The following is a 12,953-nucleotide window of genomic DNA, read 5'->3' as shown; positions in this document are numbered from 1 at the left end:
TCTGTAGGGTGGGCTAAAAATATCCAAATGAACCTCCACCTGAAGGTGAAGAAGAGCAGGAGCCAGAGCCAGGGGGATCCATCATGACAACATGCTACAGACTGATGAGAAAAACAAGTAGAAAGAGATCATGAAAACCCAAAGAAAAAGAAATCTGATCTTTCATTGAATATGGGAATGAATGAGTTTAACGAGGATAAACATGGATTTATATTAATCTGTTTAAAGCCGATGTTACATTTAAATCAATCAACATGACAAACCAAGTCACTTTATTGTTTGAAATGAATGTAAGATAATACTTGATTAGTGTTGGCTAAGCTTTTGCTTAAGTCAGGTTTGTTTTGGTGTGTTAAACATGCTATCAATGCTAATGCACACAACTTAATTGCCATCCACGCTTCAGGACAGCTAAATGTGGTCTATTGAAAACATCTGCTGGTTGTTAAACTGAGCAGCCTGTAATGTCGAGGGTCTGTTAGTCATCTGTCTAGTACTGAGCTTGGTTTGGGTGCAAAGAGGTTCCAAATATTTACATTATTTACATATTATTTACAAACATTAATAAGCGTATAATACAATCATAAAATCAACTCCAACACAGTCCTGACTAAACTCAACATTGTGGGATTTACCGCAGGGCTGCTGTACAGTTGTTGTTTTCCTTTCTCCTGGACACTTTCTGATTGACACTGCAACAGTGAGGTTGCACTGGATTTGGATATTACGAGAATTAAAAATGTAAAATTTAATATAATATTTTCATTTCTAGGAATATTACATCAACCAATCACAGGTGAAAGGACAGTCAGTGGCAGCCTGAGCTGCTTCTGGCAGCTGCTGTTTGTCTGTCTAACTGTAGAATAGACTCAGTTTCTTCACAAACTTTTCAATGTCCTGAGGTTGATGATGATGATGATGATGATGATGATGATGATGATGAGCCAAAGGAAATGAACATTGTATCACTGACAGCCACAGTTTGCACATACATTCAGACCGACTCAATCTACAGCCATGCTAGCAGGCCAGTGGTGCTCTGAGCTAAATACTAGAGCCAGTATTCACATGTTCACGAGGGTCCGTGGTCTAATTAGTGTCAGTTTAGGGTCCTTGACGTGAAAAAGTTTGAAAACCACTGTTATAGAAGATAAAATATTTAACATGTTCATCACAAGGAAGCACTTTGAATTGCAACTGGATAATGGATGGTGTCCATTCAGCTAAATAAAAAATGCTCAGCCACATGCACAAGCACAAGGTTCCTTTCAGGTCAAAGATTTTACAATGTGATGACTTCACACACTTTTCTAGGCTGACCTTGTTTATTAAGGTGGTCTACGTGGAGAAAACCTTTTAGCAGAATACAAAACTTCTGGCACAACCACATACTGCCAAGGAGCATGGAGAAGAGAGCGCAACCTGGAGAGGTCAAAACTCATCAGGGTCAGTAAACATTACAGAGAACATTTAAATATGAGACAAAACTCATTTATGAAGAGGATGTAAGAATATCTTGTTTCTACCATCTATGAGCAGTTAATTACTTACATTAAAGGTCCCATACTTTACATATTCTTAGTTTAGTATTCTAGCATTTACAGTAGTAGCATTACTGTAAGCATGTAAATGTATTATCATGTACAGTATTTAACTAAATCCAACCTTTTAAATCAGCTAATTAAAAATATATAGTCTATATAATAAATTTACTGAGTAATAATGGAAGCACATATTTTTAATATATTATAATACACACTGTCAGGAGTCTCAGTCTCAATCTTTTGCCCTTGAAAACACATTTGGGAGGCTAAATTATATTGTTGAGAGTTTGATAATTCTTTTTTTTTTGTCTGCAGTCTCCAAAATTATCATAATGTTAAATAAACACCACATTTTCTGCCACTCGCTCGTTTACTCAGCTTGTTTCTCTGATAACTTAAAGCTCCATATTTTCCTCTTCTCCTGTGTTTTATTTTAAGTGTTGTTCATAAGAAGATATAGGGGGCCGCTTGCAGGGGGACAGACTTTCAGTTTTGCTCTTGAATATTTTACAGCATCAATAAAACCTCTCCCACTCCACCCCCTGACATGAACTGCTCCCTGAGGGTTTCTTAAGTAGTTTGCATTTAGAGAGGTTTTCTATGTAGAGTTAGAACAGTTAGAATGTTTTTCATTCACGGGCCATGTTTCTTAGTTTGATTTGAATGCACCTAAATTACTGAGTTTTCCATATTTGCTATGTTGAGCAGTGCAGACTGAGGATGATGTCACACTTGCTCTCGTATGAATGTTATTTTATTATTTAACTCATCACAGTGTTACAGGAAAGTTATAAATAACAATATTATACTTTGCTTGCCTTAGTATGAGTTGTTATTATCTATACAGTATCAGATCATTCTGCTATTTTACTATCAGCAAATACTATATATTGTGACTTTATAGTTATTCATATGATGCTGACATATAGAGTCTTTTAATAAAGCTGAATTCCCAATAAATCTGTTCCCCCATTTACGTGTTTTTCTGTATCTGTTGTTGAGCAACTTTGAAATTGTGACCAGTTCGACTCTGTGTCATGCGAGCAGCAGCCTGGCTGTTCACACCAGAACCGCATTTCTCCACCGGTCAACATGTAATTTAGTGATAACAATCTGGCCAAGTGGAAGCTGATCTTTATAATGACCTCATGAATCTATAACACAGAGCTTTTATGTGTTCCTGGATGAGTGGGGTGTCGCTTCTTCTGCAACAGTGAAGTTAAAATGACCATCAGTTGATGACCAATGACCAGTTTCTTAGTTAACCCAATGTTTTGCCTCACCCCTTGGATTTGTTTGCCTGACCAGATTGATCACCTGCATACCTAACCAGTTTGTATTAAAGACCATGCCTCATCTTGTGGTTGTGAAACAGAGAGCTATCATGGTGCCCTTTTCGTTGCGTGGCTATACAACTGGGGCTGATTTGAAAGCTCTTGGTGCATTCAAGAACACTCTGACATTCAATTGTTAAGAGTAAACTTTCGGATAGTGACTTTTTTAAAGGAAAGAATTGCCAAATGCCTTCATCTTCCTGCCGTTTCCCTTTTCACAGCCTACATGTACCATAATGCTTTGCATGTTAGTTTTCTAGAAGTAGACAATCGAAGGCAAGAAGCCTTGCTGGAGGACCTTCATAACTTTTGCTCACTGAAAAACGAATAAAAGTCTACTCCTATCCATGCAGGAAAAGAATGCAAGATTCCAGACATGGAAAAGACAGAAGAATTAGAAGCCAGCCCCTTAGCTCAGGAGGAAGATGATGAAGGAAGAAGAAATGCCCACGCAGTTGTTGGTAGATCACCCCTCACATATCAAATCAAGGTCTTGGAGGAGGCACAGGGAGGGCTTGAAAAAATGAATGCTGAGACCCCACATGAGAAAGAAAATCCATCCTCCTGCCCAGGCACTGTTGAGGTCCTTTCTGAGAGCTACCTAGGGATTTTCCCCTTTAGAGTGGTCTGCTGTTTAGTCATTATTCAGTTATTTCAGTGGTCTGCATCTGATAAAAAAGATGGTCCAAGTAAAACAAGGGACACATATTGCCATGTGGAGAGATGGTCTGGAATTGTTAAACAGTCAATTGTTAAAAAGCAACATGGTATCACCATTGATTTTGGTATGTTTTCTGGACAAATCCGCCATTTGAATAGGCATGAAAAAAGAATAGTTGAGGTTAATGGAATTTCTTTAATATTAGATAAGCTTCAGAAGCACAAATACTGGTTCCGTGTAATAATTTTGCCTCAGGGCCAGTCCAAATTGTTGAATTATTTTGTGTTTTTATAGATAGGAATTTTATGATTTAATACTGTTCTTTGCAAACAAACAGTTAGTTTCATTGTGTACCTTTAAAACAATAGACAAAAAAAACACAAGCAAACCTGTCTTATTGCACAATACAAATGTTTGTCAAAGTTTTCCTCAATGTATTAAGTATATAGTTCTTCATTGCTTTCTGGACTGTCAAATAAAATCGAAAAGCCCCCAAAACATGCCCTAGAGATCACCTTATGATGGGCTCACACCAGCCACAATGCGTCAACCTGTTGACGTTCCGACCCATAAGACCTGACCATAAGTACTGACCACACTCATCTTCGGACTCAGCATTCATTTAATAGCAGCCATGCTGGTAACAACTACTTTCTGCTTTCTCTGTGGTTTGATTATTTCCCTTTAGGAAATGCATGTAGCACTGTGCTGTTTGAGAACCAACCTGACCATCCAATCCCGTCCACCTCCCAAGTGTTAGCGCGGAATGAGATGTTTGTAATGGCAGGGAGAATGATAGGCCATTCTTTCCCTCACAGTGGCCCACGTCTGACAGGTGTTAGCCCTGCAGTTCTTCATGTGCTGTTAGGTGATACACCCCACAAAGCCACCATCACCCTTGTAGATGTGGCGGATATAGACATCAGGGAGACCTTAAAACCGGTAACTCCAGAGAAGTGCAAAGCAATCCATCAGTGACACTGTTTTCATTGTTTAATCTCTGTACTCAGGCACATTGTTTCTAAATAAGGCTGTGGGAGATGGGTAAGTGCATGTTGTCAGCTTTAAGTTTAGAGTATTTACATCCAGTGAGTTGTGCAAGAATTTCAGATCATTTTATACAAAGTTCATGTGTTTAATATAGCCAAAATTAAGAGGACAATTTAATGGAAACATAAATTATGCCATCATATTTAGGGTTTGGTTGCAAATGCTTTGCATTTAATTACTGCCTGAAGTGTGTGCCCCATCGACACAGTCATTTGCTTGTTATCTTTCCTGGTGATGCTCTGTTGGACATGTATTGCAGCCAGCATAAATTGTATGAATGTGGCAGATGTGAAGACTGAACATTTTTTTTTTATATATATATTTTACGGTTCACTTAAATGACAGTTTAAGGGTAATAGATGAACCCAAGATTTACCTCTGTCTTAAGCCGTGTTTCTCAACAGCTTCACTGAAGAGGGCAGGGGTAGTGGAGGCCTTGTTGTTATTGGCTACACCGAGAAACATTATCTATGGTAATAATACAGAACAACACCTTCATACTGTAAACCACACATTCATTCTTATTTTCTAAGATTGATTTAGGTAAATGTGATAACATTCATGACCTTAAGCTATTACTACATTTTTTGGGTGTCCATATGAAAAATACGGATTTCAGCATTAAAAAATACCATTAAAAGACATGCTGTATAGAGAACCTTCCAATTATTATCATTACCTTCCTTGAGAAGCCATCAATTCCTTCGAATACCACCATATTGTACCTTAATTAAGATGAGGGAAAACATATGTATAATTATCCACCACCTTATTTCCTACGTTGTGAAGAAGTCCTTAAATAGGCTTCTATTTGACAAACACAACCAACCTTATAAGTTTGTGGTTCGTGTGAGTATGTCCTGCGTACCACACAGCGCAACTCTGACATCATTCTGTACTGTGCATGTGGGTTGCTGGAGTGGATGACTGAGACCAGGTTGTCAAGTTCATCATCACTTAAGTGACTGTACAGATCCCTCACAGAGAGATCCCAATCACTCATACGTCTCTGCAGTGTCCATCTAAAATCATCTACAAGCTGGGCAATGCACTTAACAGATACATATTCCTTGCACATCATAACTCTGGGGCAGCCAATATTTCCCCTCTCCAAGGAAACTGTTATACTTTTTTTTTTCTTGTCAGTCTGCGTAGAGACAAGGCAATGCACTTCAGCGAGCACATCATAAACAGCTTGAGGCTGAACTTTAGATAATCTGGATCTAGCGGAGCACGTTCAAGGCAGCTTGATAGTTTACTGTACAGCCTGTCCAGTAGGTGATTGAGCAGCATTTCCTAGAGAGGAAAAACATTGTTGCAGTAATGTCTGTAACGTTATGAGATTGAGCACTGTGTGTCAAGAATATGCATGATTTAATTTAAATCTTAATACACTTCTTCTCGGACTCACGGCACACCTCCAGGGCAGCACTATCACACTTACTTACATTAAATGTTTTATATTATATTTATATTATATTATAGTTTAAATCTGACTTTAAACTCAGAATTCTGAGATTAATTAGCCTTTATAAAATAAATAACAATAAAACAACTGGCTGCTGCTCGGTCTTGTCTGTCAGTGTCTTATCGCGCAGCAAAGTTATCAGTTATCAATTCTTTTTCCAGAATTTTTTTTTTATATGTATATATATATATATATATATATATATACAGTATGTATACAGTATATATACCTAAAATTCTATTTATCAGCCCAGTTTTCCTCACATAATGGAACAGACTCCCTAATTAGATGGCCAAAAACATTTTTAAACTCAGTTCTTCCTTTCTGATTTCCCTCTTTAATGCGTCACATTCTTTACAGTACTTTTGGCAGTGAAGAATTACATGCTGTACTGGTGACAGAGACCCATAATCCAGAGGGATGTTTTTTTATGATGTCTAGTGTTTTATGGAGTCTGGTATGTCCTACTACATAAAGGTGTCGTCCTGTTTTTACTGTATCCACACTGTGCTGCCACTCTTTAATGATGTTTCTTCTGATTATTCCTCTTGCTTCTGCTTTACTGAGTGAAATGTCCAGGACCTCCTCCTCTTTCAGAGCCTGTTTTGCTAATGAGTCCACAGTTTCATTGCCATTAATCCTTCTGTGAGCTGGTATCCACATAAATGTTACTGAAATATTCATATTTTCCAATCTATACAGACTTTCATATATATCATTAACTATATCCTGACTACTGAACAAAGACTAACCGTTTGCAATTCTTCTACCCACTGTAACGCTGTAGCTATCGCCATCATCTCTTCTGTGTATATAGACAAATGATCTGATGTTCTTTTTTTCACAGAAACCTGAAAGACTTGAATAGTAAAAGCAAAAGCGATGCTTCCTGTGTTAGGGTCCTTGGATCCATCAGTAAAATGATTGATATTATGTTTCTAACCTGTCTTCAACCAAGACTACAATATTTCCAAACCCTCTGTAGGGTTAGGGTTAGGGTTAGGGTTATGTATGTATGTATGTATGACCTTTATAATGATAAGTCTGTATAGATTGGAAAATATGAATATTCAGTAAACTATTTTATGTGGATACCAGTCTCACAGAAGGATTAATTGGCAATGAAAACTGTGGACTCATTAGCAAAACAGGCTCTGAAAGAGGAGGAGGTCCTGGACATTCACTCAGTAAAGCAGAAGCAAGAGGAATAATCAGAAAGAAACATCATTAAAGAGTGGCAGCACAGTGTGGATACAGTAAAAACAGGAACGACACCTTTATGTAGTAGGACATACCAGACTCCATAAAACACTAGACATCATAAAAAAACATCCCTCTGGATTATGGGTCTCTGTCACCAGTACAGCATGTAATTCTTCACTGCCAAAGTACTGTAAAAGAATGTGACGCATTAAAGAGGGAAATCAGAAAGGAAGAACTGAGTTTTAAAAATTTTTTTGGCCATCTAATTAGGGAGTCTGTTCCATTATGTGAGGAAAACTGGGCTGATAATAGAATTTTAGGTATATATACTGTATACATACTGTATATATATATATATATATATTATACATATATACCTAAAATTCTGGAAAAAGAATTGATAACTGATAACTTTGCTGCGCGATAAGACACTGACAGACAAGACCCGAGCAGCAGCCAGTTGTTTATTGTTATTTATTTTATAAAGGCTAATTAATCTCAGAATTCTGAGTTTAAAGTCAGATTTAACTATAATATAATATAAATATAATATAAACATTTAATGTAATAAGTGATGATAGTGCTGCCCTGGAGGTGTGCCGTGAGTCCAGAAGAAGTGTATTAGATTTAAATTAAATCATGCATATTCTTGACACACAGTGCTCAATTCTCATAACGTTACAAGAATTACTGCAACAATGTTTTTCCTCTCTAGGAAATGCTGCTCAATCACCTACTGACAGGCTTGTACAGTAAACTATCAAAGCTGCCTTGAACGTGCTCCGCTAGATCCAGATTATCTAAAGTTCAGCCTCAAGCTGTTTATGATGTGCTCGCTGAAGTGCATTGCCTTGTCTCTAAACGACAAAAAAAAAAGTATAACACAGTTTCCTTGGAGAGGGGAAATATTGGCCGCCCAGAGTTATGATGTGCAAAGGAAATGTATCTGTTAAGTGCATTGCCCAGCTTGTAGATGATTTTAGATGGACACTGCAGAGACGTATGAGTGATTGGGATCTCTCTGTGAGGGATCTGTACAGTCACTTAAGTGATGATGAACTTGACAACCTGGTCTCAGTCATCCACTCCAGCAACCCCCATGCACAGTACAAGAATGATGTCAGAGTTGCGCTGTGTGGTACGCAGGACATACTCACACGAACCACAAACTTATAAGGTTGGTTGTGTTTGTCAAATAGAAGCCTATTTAAGGACTTCTTCCACAACGTAGGAAATAAGGTGGTGGATAATTATACATATGTTTTCCTCATCTTAATTAAGGTACAATATGGTGGTATTCGAAGGAATTGATGGCTTCTCAAGGAAGGTAATGATAATAATTGGAAGGTTTCTTATACAGCATGTCTTTTAATGGTATTTTTTAATGCTGAAATCCGTATTTTTCATATGGACACCCAAAAATGTAGTATAGCTTAAGGTCATGAATGTTATCACATTTACCTAAATCAATCTTAGAAAATAAGAATGAATGTGTGGTTACAGTATGAAGGTGTTGTTCTGTATATTACCATAGATAATGTTTCGGTGTGCCAATAACAACACAGGCCTCCACTACCCTGCCCTCTTCATGAAGCTGTTGAGAAACACGGCTTAAACAGAGGTAAATCTTGGGTTCATCTATTACCCTTAACTGTCATTTAAGTGAACCGTAAAATATATATATATAAAAAAAAATGTTCAGTCTTCAACATCTGCCACATTCATACAATTTATGCTGGCTGCATATAGCATGTCCAACAGAGCATCACCAGGAAAGATAACAAGCAAATGAACTGTGTCGATGGGGCACACACTTCAGGCAGTAATTAAATGCAAAGCATTGCAACCAACCCCTAAATATGATGGCATAATTTATGTTTCCATAAATTGTCCTCTTAATTTTGGCTATATTAAACACATTGAACTTTTATAAAATGATCTGAAATTCCTGCACACTCACTGGATGTAAATACTCTAAACTTAAAGCTGACAACATGCACTTACCCATCTCCCACAGCCTTTTTAGAAACAATGTGCCTGAGTACAGAGATTAAACAATGAAAACAGTGTCACTGATGGATTGCTTTGCACTTCTCTGGAGTTCCGGTTTTAAGGTCTCCCTGATGTCTATATCCGCCACAATCTACAGGAGGTGAGGTGGCTTTGTGGGGTGTATCACAAACTAACAGCCACATGAAGAACTGCAGGGCTAACACCTGTCAGACGTGGGCCACTGTGAGGGCAAAGAATGGCCTATCATTCTCCCTGCCATTACAAACATCTCATTCCGCGCGCTAACACTTGGGAGGTGGACGGGATTGGATGGTCAGGTTGGTTCTCAAACAGCACAGTGCTACATATGCATTTCCTAAAGGGAAATATCAAACCACAGAGAAAGCAGAAAAGAGTTTTACCAGCATGGCTGCTATTAAATGAATGCTGCAGTCCGAAGATGATGTGGTCAGTACTTATGGTCAGGTCTTATGGGTCGGACGTCAACAGGTTGACGCATTGTGGCTGGTGTGAGCCCATCATAAGGTGATCTCTAGGGCATGTTTTGGGGCTTTTCGATTTTATTTGACAGTCCAGAAAGCAATGAAGAACTATATACTTAATACATTGAGGAAAACTTTGACAAACATTTGTATTGTGCCAATAAGACAGGTTTTTTGTGTTTTTTTTGTCTATTGTTTTAAAGGTACACAATGAAACTAACTGTTTGTTTGCAAAGAACAGTATTAAATCATAAAATTCCTTATCTATAAAAACACAAAAATAATCAAATTTGGACCTGGCCCTGAGGCAAAATTATTACACGGAACCAGTATTTGTGCTTCTGAAGCTTATCTAATATTAGAAAGTTCCATTAACCTCAACTATTCTTTTTTCAATGCTTTCAAATGGCGGATTTGTCCAGAAACATACCAAAATCAATGGTGATACCAGTTGCTTTTTAACAATTGACTGTTTATACAATTTCCAGACCATCTTCCACATGGCAAATTGTGTCCTTGTTTTACTTGACCATCTTTTTTATCAGATGCAGACCACTGAAATAACTGAATAATGACTAAACAGCAGCCACTCTAAAGGGGAAAATCCCTAGGTAGCTCTCAAGAAAAGGACCTCAACAGTGCTGGGCAGGAGGATGGATTTTCTTTCCTCATGTGGGTCTCAGCATTCATTTTCAAGCCCTCCCTGTGCCTCCTCCCAAGACTTGATTTGATATGTGAGGGGTGATCTACCAACAACTGCGTGGCATTTCTTCTTCCTTCATCATCTTCTCCTGACTAAGGGGCTGGCTTCTAATTCTTCTGTCTTTTCCATGTCTGAATTTGCATTCTTTTCTTGATTAGGCTTTAGCTGTTTTCAGTGAGCAAAAAGTATATGAAGGTCCTCCAGCAAGGCTTCTTGCCTTATTGTCTTACTTTCTAGAAAACTAACAGCAAAGCAATTATGGTACATGTTAGCTGTGAAAAGGGAAACGGCAGGAAGATGAAGGCATTTGGCAATTCTTCCTTTAAAAAAGTCACTATCCGAAAGTTTACTCTTAACAATGTGAATGTCAGAGTGTTCTTGAATGCACCAAGAGCTTTCAAATCAGCCCAGTTGTATAGCCACGCAACGAAAAGGGCACCATGATAGCTCCTGTTCACAACCACAAGATGAGGCATGGTCTTTAATACAAACTGGTTAAGGTATGCAGGTAATCAATCTGGTCAGGCAAACAAATCCAAGGGTGAGGCAAAAACATTTGGGTTATACTAAGAAACTGGTCATTGGGTCACCAACTGATGGTCATTTACTTCACTGTCAGAAGAAGCGACACCCACTCATCCAGGAACACATAAAAGCTCTGTGTTATAGATTCATAGGGTCATTAAAAGATCAGCTTCCACTTGGCCAGATTGTTATCACTAAATACATGTTGACCGGTGGGAAATGCGGTTCTGGTGTGAACAGCCAGGCTGGCTGCTCGCCATGACACAGAGTCGAACTGGTCCAAATTTCAAAGTTGCTCAAAACAGATAACAGAAAAACACGTAAATGGGGGAACAGATTTTATGGAAATTCACTTTATTAAAAAGACTCTAATATGTCAGCATCATATGAAATAACTATAAAGTCACAATATATAGTATTTGCTGATAGTAAAATAGCAAAGAATGATCTGATACTGTATAATATAATAACAAACTCATACTAAGGCAAAGCAAAAGTTAATATTGTTATTTATAACTTTCCTGTAACACTGTGAATGAGTTAAATAAATAAAAAACATTCATACGAGAGCAAGTGTGACATCACCTCAGTTCCTGCACTGCTCACATAGCAAAATGGAAAACTCAGTAATTTAGTGCATTCAAAATCAAACTAAGAAACATGGGCCCGTGAATGAAAAACATTCTAACTGTTTCTAAACTCTACATAGAAAACTCTCTAATGCAAACTAACTTAGGAAACCCTCAGGGAGCAGTTCATGTCAGGGGGTGGAGGGGAGAGGTTTTATTGATGTGTAAAATATTCAAGAGCAAAACTGAAAGTCTGTCCCCCTGCAAGCGGCCCCATATCTTCTTATGAACAAACTTAAAATAAAACACAGGAGAAGAGGAAAATATGAGCTTTAAGTTATCAGAGAAACAAGCTGAGTAAACGAGCGAGTGGCAGAAAATGTGGTGTTTATTTAAATTTATGATAATTTTGGAGACTGCAGACAAAAAAAAAGAATTATCAAACTCTCAAACAATATAATTTAGCCTCCCAAATGTGTTTTCAAGGGCAAAAGATTGAGACTGAGACTGCCTGACAGTGTGTATTATAATATATTAAAAAATTATGTGCTTTCCATTATACTCAGTAAATTTATTATATAGACTATATATTTTTAATTAGCTGATTTTAAGTTGGATGTTAGTTAAATACTGTTACATGATAATACATTTACATGCTTACAGTAATGCTACTACTGTAAATGCTAGAATACTAAAAACTAAGATATGTAAGTTGGGACCTTTAATGTAAGTAATTAACTGCTTCATAGATGGTAGAAACAAGATATTCTTAACATCCTCTTCATAAATGAGGTTTTGTCTATTTTAAATGTTCTCTGTAATGTTTACTGACCTGATGAGTTTTGACCTCTCCAGGTTGCGCTCTCTTCTCCATGCTCCTTGGCACAGTACGTGTGGTTGTGCCAGAAGTTTTTGTATTCTGCTAAAAAGGTTTTTTCTCCAACTAGACCACCTTAATAAACAAGGTCAGCCTAGAAAAGTGTGTGAAGTCATCACATTGTAAAATCTTTGACCTGAAAGGAACATTGTGGCTTGTGCATGTGGCTGAGCATTTTTTATTTAGCTGAATGGACACCATCCATTTCCAGTTTGCAATTCAAAGTGCTTCCTTGTGTGAACATGTTAAATATTTTATCTTCTATAACAGTGGTTTTTCAAACTTTTTCACGTCAGGACCCTAAACTGACACTAATTAGACCACGGACCCTCGTGAACATGTGAATACTGGCTCTAGTATTTAGCTCAGAGCACCACTGGCCTGCTATGCATGGCTGTAGATTGAGTCCGGTCTGAATGTATGTGCAAACTGTGTGTTGTCAGTGACATGTTCATTTCCCTTTGGCTCATCAAATCTCAAATCATCATCATCATCAATCATCATCATCAAACCTCAGGACATTT

This window comes from Seriola dumerili, unplaced genomic scaffold (genome assembly GCF_002260705.1).
Source record: "Seriola dumerili isolate Sdu_G_001 unplaced genomic scaffold, Sdu_1.0 BDQW01000111.1, whole genome shotgun sequence".
In the NCBI taxonomy this organism is placed as follows: domain Eukaryota; kingdom Metazoa; phylum Chordata; class Actinopteri; order Carangiformes; family Carangidae; genus Seriola; species Seriola dumerili.
This window is presented reverse-complemented; position numbering follows the sequence as displayed.